Source organism: Daucus carota, chromosome 1, assembly GCF_001625215.2.
Source record: "Daucus carota subsp. sativus chromosome 1, DH1 v3.0, whole genome shotgun sequence".
NCBI lineage: Eukaryota > Viridiplantae > Streptophyta > Magnoliopsida > Apiales > Apiaceae > Daucus > Daucus carota.
In genome coordinates, this window is record NC_030381.2 from 49,797,765 (window position 1) to 49,808,320 (window position 10,556).

General features: G+C 32.2%; 1 pseudogene; it reads right to left on the reverse strand.

Annotated features, from left to right (window-relative positions):
- Positions 1–6,159: 6,159 nt before the first annotated feature.
- Positions 6,160–9,082, reverse strand: LOC108215499 (ankyrin repeat-containing protein At5g02620-like; annotated as a pseudogene).
- Positions 9,083–10,556: the final 1,474 nt, after the last annotated feature.

The following is a 10,556-nucleotide window of genomic DNA, read 5'->3' on the forward strand; positions in this document are numbered from 1 at the left end:
TGTGGGGTGCTTGCAGGGATGCTTTCTGGCGAGTTGAGGTACAGTTAAATTACTTTGATAACATACGGGTTGGGTGTGGGGTGCTTGCAGGGATGCTTTCTGGCGAGTTGAGGTACAGTTAAATTACTTTGATAACGTACGGGTGTGTTTTTAGATCGGTTACTTTATTTTGTGGGAGATTACTTCAATTAAAAATTTACCAATATTCATAATATAGTGAGTTTGATTTAAGATTCGCAGCAAATTATAATTTTTTAAGCCGAAAGAATTTTAAGTTATTAAGCTCAAAGAACTAAAATGCTTGATACTAATCATAGTAACACAAATTTATATGGACAATTTTTTTACATAATATGTAAAAAGGAGTTATATATATATATATAGGGTAGCACTCCATAGCATACCCTCTTATATAGAGTTACGTAGCACATCATTATAAATATATACATAATATATATTCTAATATATTTTTAATGAAATATAATTGCAAATTTTGATTATTAAACCGAAAACGAAGTTATACAATTTTTTTTATTCCAAAGATCATTAAAAATTATGCAATATCTCAACATGATTCTATAACAGGATAATAATCTTCCAGAATTATTCTGTTGTAGAATAAGTTTCGAAAATATATTTTTTAAATCAAATTTTAAGTGTTAAATTACTTAAAATAGATTTATTTTATCGTATTCTATATTAGAATCACGTTTTATATATATTTTATAACAGAATTTATAATAAAATTGATGATTTATAGTGGCGCACTATGTAACTCCATATAAGGAGTCCCTCTTTGGAATGTTGGCATATATATATATATATATATATATATATATATATATATATAGAACTTCAATTTTTTCCTGATTAAATACCTTAAAATTGTATTATCCTAAAATTTTACCGATTGCTTTAAATCGACCCGATAAGTTTGTGTTGATAGACCCGATAAGAATGAGCGATATTCTCGAGATCAACAATCCTAAATTACAATATAAAGTAGAGAAACACACCAAATTCTTCTTTTGACAGACCCGATAAGAACGAGCGATATTCCCGAGATCAACAATCCTGAATTACAATATAAAGCAGAGAAACACTTCAAATTCTGAGATCACCAACCCTGAGTTTGTTGTGGTTCTTTAATACCATTCCCAAAGTTCCGAGAAATTTCATTCATATAGCAATGCCTTCATCACTCACAAAATTTAGTTCATCAGGAAAAGTGGAATATGCCATTACAAATTTTGCAGCGCTTTTGGAAGAAAAATTGATGCATCAAGATTTTCATCTGCTGATGGATTTCCTGAAAAATTCTCCGATCAGTTATGCACTCACCGCGAGCCCCACAATTTATGCTGAAATAGTTCAAGAAATGTGGAGGGAAGCAGATTGCAGCACAGAGGGTGTAATAAAATTCACAATCAAGGGTAAATCTTATATCTTAACTCCTTTCATGATTAATAAAGCCCTTAATTTGCCTCATTCCAACTTTGAAGATTTTCCTACTCGTGGTGAGATTATTTCCATGTTAAAGGCTATCGGATGTGAAGAGGAAAGCGTTAGTAAACTATGTAAGCAGAGTTTTAGAAAGGAATGGTGGTACTTCTTTGTAACTTTGAATAAGGTTTTCGCAGGAAAATGTTCTTCTTATGATTCTTTAAGTACTTTTATCCTGAAAATCGCATACAGCCTTTTGTACGGCAGGAGAATTGACATTGGCAGATTGTTGCTTAATGAATTCTTTTGCAAATTAGGCAGTAAAGGGAAAAGAAGTCATGTCATATTTTATGCTAGATTCCTTATGATTATTGCTAATTCTTTGTGTAAGGAACTTCACATAGAAGATAGAGATGATAAAGTTCCAGTGTGTATGCAACCAAAGACTATGTTCACTCAATTAGTTAAGGACAATGTAAATTCAGAGGTTGAATTTGTGCTTCCAGAACACGTAAGAGTACAACTCTCTGTGTTATCTTCTTCACATTCACACACAAGTTCTTCTGTGGTTCCTCCTGCACTGGAGGATAGGAGAGAAGGTCACACTTTTCCTAACCCACCAGCACTGCCCTCACCATTGGAATCTGGGAATATAGCCTCCTCTCTTGTCTCTGACTCTGGTAAAAGAAAGCAATCTACTTTGCCTACTACAACTGTGAATGGCAATGAAACAGCACCTGAGGTGTATCCACCTCAGAAAAGGAGATATGCAGGCAAACTAAAAGCTTCAAGTAATCTGTTTGCCGGAGATCAAGAAATGCCACCTGCAGAAATTAGGGATGGGGTACCAGTAGTTGAGTTTTCTTCATCTCCAGAGGAAGAAAATCCTAGACATGACCTTCTCTGCCTGATTGAACCTGCAAGGGAAGCGGAAGAAGATCGCCAACACCTTATGAAGGCAGCATCTGTACTAAAATCTCGGTTGGTGGCCCGTCTCACAAGTTTTACTGACAGACCAAGTGCCCAGGATATGAGGAGACTTGCTGATAGGTGTTATGAAACACTTGAAGGATTAGGAGCTGATAACCAATCTTTTAGAACTGAAGTTGACAAACTAATTGCACAACAGCAAGAGGTAGAATTTTCTGTTCAAAAGAAAGAAGAGTGGAACGAGTGCGGCATAGATGCTCTCTACAATGAACAAGTGCACATTCTCTCTGATGTGACACAGAAATTAACCAGTGCCCAGGACCAACTGTCTACAGCTAAGACGAAAGCAAATTCTATAAGGCTTAAAGAAGAAGAGCTGACAGTTGCATTACATAAGCTTAAAGAGGAGTTGGATGAGGTAGAAGGGAGTGTCAAGAATCTGACAGCTGAGACAGATCAATGCAAGGGAGCTCATTCGGTTGCTGAAGCTGAACTTGCGAAGTTGGATGCAGAAAAAGAGAAGGCTCGTGTGGCATATAGAGAGCTCGATGACCAATATAATGCTGCCAATAGAAAGTTTGAGAGGATCAGTCATCAATTGCTATTTGCTACACTTAGTAAGGAAGTAGCTGAATAATTTTACTTTATGTTCAACTTGAAAGAAATCTTCCTGGTTACTAGTGTTTTACTAGTAGAAACTAGATGAACTTCAACATAATATTAGGACTTCAAGATCTTGCTTTAAGTTTTTTTATTGTAGTCTCAGTTAATTGTGGACTTCGTCGCTTTATCATATTAATCAGTTCTTCCTTCATTCAGTCCTTTATCTTAATAATTCCAATCTCTGGTGCATGCTTTACTTATGATTCATGATGTTTTAATTTTATATTTTATACTCAGCTTTTGTACAAGATTTCTTGCTTGTCTTTACTTTACTGTAGTAATAATACCTTCTGATTGTGCATTACCATATCTGCTTTGAACCTTTACTTCATATGCGTGTTTCAATTATATCTTAAATTGGTACTACAATACTGTGAATTCTTTTTTCTAGACATATTGACCATATTAGAAGCTCATCAATTTTCACAAATTAGGGACTTATAAGAAACATAGATTATGAAAACCAAGAACAGATAATAGTAGACTTGATGTTGGTTCTTTAGTTTACTATGGAATTTCAGTATTACAACTTTAAGTTGCTGCTCTATTATAGTACCAACCCTAAGCTTTATTTTCTACTAGCTAAGGAGAGGTATCCTCACTTTATCATGTATTGGTAAGCTCCTAAGCCTTTCATTTTTCATGATTTGTTTTCTTGTATTTATGCTTCTGGTTGTGTTTCTTGGTTCTTTATATATCTCCAGAATTTTACCTATGAAACCTTTAACTCAAAGAACCTTTGTTTATTTTCCAAAATCATGTCACATATATTCATTTGTGGCTTGAAAGATGCTGTTACTTGTCCAACGTTTATACAAGCAATAATATGTCTCTCTGGGGCTTAACTTTTAAGTTAAAAATTGTTTTTTATTCAAGTTAGTTTTCATTTCAAATTGTTAGGAGCTATACATGGTACTGTTTTTACCATTTTTTTTTGTTTTATTCATGCCGGGTTTTGAAGGAAACAGTTGTTCATTCATGTAAGATTTTATGTTCCGATAGTAACGGTTATAATGGACTAATGATTATTATATTTTAAAAATTATATGTTATTATTATTTAATTTATTATAAATAGAATATATAATTTTAATAGTATAAGAGATGACCCGAAATCTTGCTACATGTCTCTAATTATTCGACATGTATAGCCAATATCAATATCTGATTGGAGTGGATAATTTTTTATATATTTTCTATAATTTTTATTTATGATTTTTTTAAACTTATTTTAGTAAAGAGTTTTGTATGATTGGAGATGCACTAAGGTTGCATTCAATTGAATATAATCGAATATATGAAGAATGAAATGAAATTTATACTCAGAAATTGTAAAATGAGTATGATTGAAATATGTCTTAATTTTCATTTCCTAAATTATTTCATCCCAAACTATTTGAAGTAGAAACTAACCTATATGTTTGAAAGTAAATCTACCACTTTTTCATCATATTCCAGTAAAATCTTTATGACAAAAAATTATACTCCCTCATAATTAATTATTATTGTTTAATACTTTCTTCTTTTTTCATTATAAAATTTCATCACATTCTCTTCTCCGCTTCCATTGGGGAGCAGATACATGGTCTGGTTTAATTTCTACATAGTAAGAAGTTTGTTGATGATGGCTAATCCAATATCAAACATAGAGTAACATGTATAATTTGTTAATCCTTTAAGAAATATAATAAAAAGAACCTGGACGCATTGCACAAGAAGTCGACGATTAGTAAACCATTATGAAGCTTGTTGTCCTCAAATGGGCTAACCAATTGGCTTCACTGCCAACTCTTTGTACGTTCTTGGTCTTGGAGTAAAAATAAACTTTAAGGTTTATTTCACAAATGAGCCTCTCATCACTTTCTACCGTCAGCATTGCCTTTAATTTGTTTGTAGGATGCTCGGAACTCATCAGTCCTCCTTTACCCCGAGGATACCGCATTTAATAAAAATAAATAAATTCAAGATGACTTTCCCACGTCGGTTTTTTCCTATTTTGTTTCTGTGCATCAAGGTCCTTAAGAACCTGATGGGCAGGGTATGGACTCCTGCCGCCGAGGGTCCTGTAGGCCTTGATCACAATATTCAGGTTATTCATCAATCCATTAGCTTCATCTATCCATTATCTATAACATTACACAAACACTCTCAAATCCAAATATCCAATAAAAGTCCCGTTCATGAATCATATTCACATATTTATTCATAGGCAGGGGTGGCAAAATTTTTTGAACCGACGGATATCCGACCGAACCGATCCGAATGATTTTGGTCTAGCAGTGCATGTTGAAAATTCTGCTGTATAATATTTTTGATTGATTTATATTTGCATGAGATGGTTTTATATATAATATCAATTCGTGTTACGGTATTTTCACGTTTTTCTCTTAATATTTTTTTGTTGATATGTATTGGTATGGTAGGGTTCTATGTATGTGACGTTAATTTTCTATTAGATGATATTTATGAATGTATTTTATATTCGAACTATGATATCAAATGTAATTTATTTATTTTTAAAAGGTCTACATAATTTTAAAAATAAAATTGGTATTCATGATTTGTTTTGTATTAAGAAAGTGAATCATAAACATGCAACTATGCAAGTAGAAGATAAAATTTGTTTTGGACTTAAAAAAATTGCTTCTGTTCGTTTCCCACATCCGTCATTACACTTGTTAAGCTGAACTTTTCGTATTGAAGGCCAATATTCTTTATGTTTTCCCGCATAGCCTAAGTTAGGCACATTTTCTCATATGTCTCATTTAGGTAATAATTTCTTTCTACCAAATTTGATTATGTTTTGAATTTTTTTTTATTAAAATAATTTTGTGATATTAGTTATTTATTATTTTATTTTCAAACGTTTTGAATATTTTTTTGTGTGATACTAACTATTTATTATGTGGAGATTAAATCCGGCTTATTAAGTTTAATATTGTGCATAATATTATTTTCATGTTGTTTAAGAAAATATATTAGATAAAAGTGGTTTTGTAGCCGTAGGATTTATATGATTTTAGAATTAAAATTAGTGACATGCAATGGACTTTACTACTCCAGAAGTTGAACAAATTAAGATGAGGGAAACTGGAATTTGTTTCCAGTCAAGAGTCAGTAGGAATTAGACTGTAATGGCTAATATTATATTGTGAACAGATAAACATAGCAAAACCACATACCAGTGAGTCTTACAAGTCAACATCTGGCCTGCTGAGAATTTAAAGAAAAAACCCTACAACTCGGGTTAGGGATATTACAATTATCTATCTATTTACATATGTAATAAGGAGATTTGTAGTTGAAAAACCAGACATTGAGCTAATGCCTGGAGAATAGAAAGTGAACCTGTGGATTGGCACAATCAAATTGCATACACATTCTTGGGCTCATTGTTTTCTGAATCTGATGTTATGTATTTTGAAAATGATCTGGACTTGCTACTCCTTGCAGACCTGCGAACACTCCTCCTCAAGTTAGAAGCCTCAATTCGGTGCAAAATAACTAAGTAAGACATTGTCCCCAGTGTTGCGGCCATGATCAATGCCCCTACTATTGTTACTCCAAGTGCTAGCAAAAATTCGTCCTCTCCGACGACAATAAAACAAAGTGCAAAAAATGCCACTGAAATAGAAACGCAAGCCAACCACAGGAGCTTGTTAATAATTGCCATCGTTTGCTTCTTCCCCTTCTTATCAACAACTACAATCGAAGTTTGAACCACCACAACAGCCAATGATATAAAGAGTGCAAGAGAGTCAGATATAAGGAATATTGTGAACTGGGGCTTCGGGGCAATATTTGCTTCTCCTAGAGACATTCCAGGTTTTACACCTTTAGGGTCATCTACATATTGACCAGGAACAGTGAAAATTGCAGCAAATGCAACGCTGGCAATTAGAACAGCAACAACATTGGTAGAGGTGATTGCATTGTTGAGCCCTTCCAAATGCATCTTGTTGATCTGCTTGCCTATATCTTTCATCTGTTTTCTTGTTTGGCGTGTGTGCTTGATCTGATGGTGAACATCATGTTTGATATCGCTTACTGTTTGCTTTAATTCCTTGGCAGCATTTGTTGTTGGCGGTAGTTTCATATTTTTTGCACTCTGAACCCCATGCTCTTCTAGGATATTTGCAATCTCTGAATGACCAGTTTTTTCAGCAGTGTCGAGAGCAGTTTCTCCAGATTTGTTTATTGCTTTTTTATCCAGAATTTCTTTGCGGCTTAGCAGTGCAAGTATGATCTGCATAGCAAAAAATGTGTTGATCATTTTTTATTAAAGAACACGAGATATATATAAACATCTTCACTTTTAAGCAAATGAATATGCTAAAGTTAATTACTTGCAACTGAGACAAGTCAAATAGATATACCTCCTTCACAGAATTATAGAGATATCATAACAAATGCAAATGCAAATACTTATATGCATAAATGTATCAAGTGAAATGGTTAATTTAAAGAAATATGATAGAAAGGATGAAGTTACAACAATTTTAAACTCTTTCCCTAAATTTCAGGAATTCTTGAAGTCCTAAATTGAACTGAGCACAATACTGATTTTATATAAACAAGCACCTGAATGTAATTATAACAGCTTATGACATGGATTTTCTAAATAAAAGTATAGGGGATTAATCATATAAGCTCTATGAGTCACACAAGAGCTTAATAATAACTTAGGGACTTAATAATCTACTTTTAAGTTGATAGCCATATTCGACAAGTTGAATATTAAGTCTGTTTACCTTTGTGCGACCTTTGCGGGTTGCTATATGAAGTGCAGTATTTCCCTTGCTATCAAGCATATTAATTAGATCAGGTTTTGAAGATATAAGCTCATTAACCACCTCTACACTCTGTCCTTTAGCAGCCATATGAAGAGCTGTTTAGCCCTTCTTGTCAGTCATCATAGCAATCTCAGTTTCTTTACTCAAGAGGACTTTTACTACCTCTAAGTGCTCATTTCTTGCTGCAGAATGCAAGGCTGTTTTCTTGTTACTTTTTCCTATGGTGACCAGGTTGCCATTTTTCTCCATAAGAAACTTTACGACTTCAGCATGACCTTGTGACGAGGCACTATGCAACGCTGTGGTGTTGGATTGATCAAAAGTCAATGAAAGTTCCGGTAGAGCATCCATCAGAATCTTCACCACCTCTACAAGTTAAAATAAAAAAAGTTGCCCATCTGAATTCAGAAAAACTTGCAGCCTTAACAAACTCGTATATAAATGCTCTAAAACTTAGAAGATCGATTACTTAAATAGACATGTTGAAAATCAATCTATCTAAGCATCGAACCTTTTGTTTGGAAATAAGCTTCCATTTGATTGAAACTAATTACAATTGACATCGATTATCTACCATTTCTGACGCCATAGACAATTTTTAAACAGGGTCTATACAACCAATAACATGTGTCAAATAATGAAAGAAGAATGAGATTACGCAGAAATACCTAAATTTCCTTGCTTGGCAGCTATGTGGAAAGCATCAGAGCCATTCCTAGCTTTAATAGCGGCATCCCCAATATCATAATACTTGATCATCTCCTTCACAAAGTCAACATATCCCAACTTCGCAGCAACATAAAGGGCAGTTTCACCGGATTGATTTTGCTTGGACAACAACTCCTTCAGTTCTTTACCTTCATTTGTAGCAAGTATCTCCACAACCAATCCCAAATTCTCCGCGCTAACAGCAGAATGCAACAGCATATCGTCTCGTTTCTCTGCAGATTGCTTCATAGCCTTATTAAACTAAACCACAGCAAAATAAAGATTCAAACTTTATGTCTTGCTAAATCTAAAGATCAAAACTTTATACACTAAGATCAAAAATCAGATCAATAATCAATCATAACACGACAGACAAAATCATAATTTAGAGTAATATAATGAAATTTGGATAACCAACATGAGAAACATGGGTTGAGTAGTTTCTTGTACTCAATAATTACTCATATATACATGCACTCAAAATTTGCATATTCTATTGACATCAACACGCTTAGAAACTTTATAAAAAAAAATTAAATTTGGGGATTTTATACAGTATCCACTCGTTTCTTAGTATCTATCCACAATTTCATGTATGTCACTAACTTCTATAAATATCAAATGGAACCACTACAACAAAACAAAGTCAACATTTGTTAAAAAGATGGTACTAACATTCAACAAAAAAACAAAATGGGCACATAGTAATATTTTCTTGCTCATTCTTCTTACCTGGGATTTCAAAACCAGGGGCTGCTTCTCAATCTTCACTTAAAGATCATAGTAAAGAACAAGGTGAAAATATATTTTAGCTCTGCACTCTTTTTTTTTTTTTTTTTAATTTAAAAAAGGAGTGTATGAAACTGGGGAGAGAGCAAAAGCCAAAAGGAAAGGATTGTAAGCTAAGTTTCAGTTTGGCAAGGGCTGTGAATTGTCATATATACGGACATAAATCTAGGCTGTGTATAACTATACATACATGGCTAACGTAATGTAATTTTGTTAATGTTGGTTGGAAAAATATTTTCAAATATAGAGCAGTTTTGGACGTGTGTTATCGTTAATACTCTTTTTGTTTCAACATGTAGCTAGAAAATTTTGTTTTAAAATATCTGTCTAATTTAACTTTCGATATAAATTTATATTTTCAAAATTAACTCTCATTCACATATTTCTATTTTATATTTTCAAGATCAATCATATATCATATATTATTTTCAATTAGTGACGTAATACACCTCTTGGTTTTCTCAAAATTCACTTTTCTTAAATTATGTGATTTTTAGAAAGTGGACATATATTACACTTGCAATCAAAGAAATGAATTTATGTGTATACAAATTATAATAGATTAAAACGTACCTTGCTTCAATTCATACTTTTATCTTGGCTCAAAAATCTCAGCAACAGCGAAATTGTTTTAACATAATGTAATTCATTATTGTGTTGTATAAATTAGAGAAAAACTAAAAAAAAAAACCAATTTATTTTAAAATTAATAATGTCCTATCACAAGTTATAGATGTTGATCGAATACCCCTAAAATGAATATATGTTTAATTTAGAAAAATACTGAATTATTAAAATTAATTGATATTTAGAATATGCACCACTTCATTCCAAGTTTTGGAAAAATTAGAAAAATAGATTTACATATTATACAATTTGAAATTGCCTAGTTTCCTATAATTTCGAAACTGAAAAAAGTAGTTTTAAAATTTTCTTTCAATACTTTCAAACTTTATTTCAATATATTCAAAATTAAAAAAGATAATTTATATTTATATTTATAATTCAAAAATCTTATAAAATTATAAAAATAGAATGAAACTTGTTTCTCTTTTATATAAGTATATTGATGATGATTAGTAGGTAATAAATTTATTTTGGATTATAAAGAAATTATAACCATATAAGAAACAAAATTTGTTTTGGATTAAGAAAAAAGAATCATAAATATATATATAAATATAGAGTCCTATTCAACTACAAACCACCTAAATCTAAAAACTAAAAACCT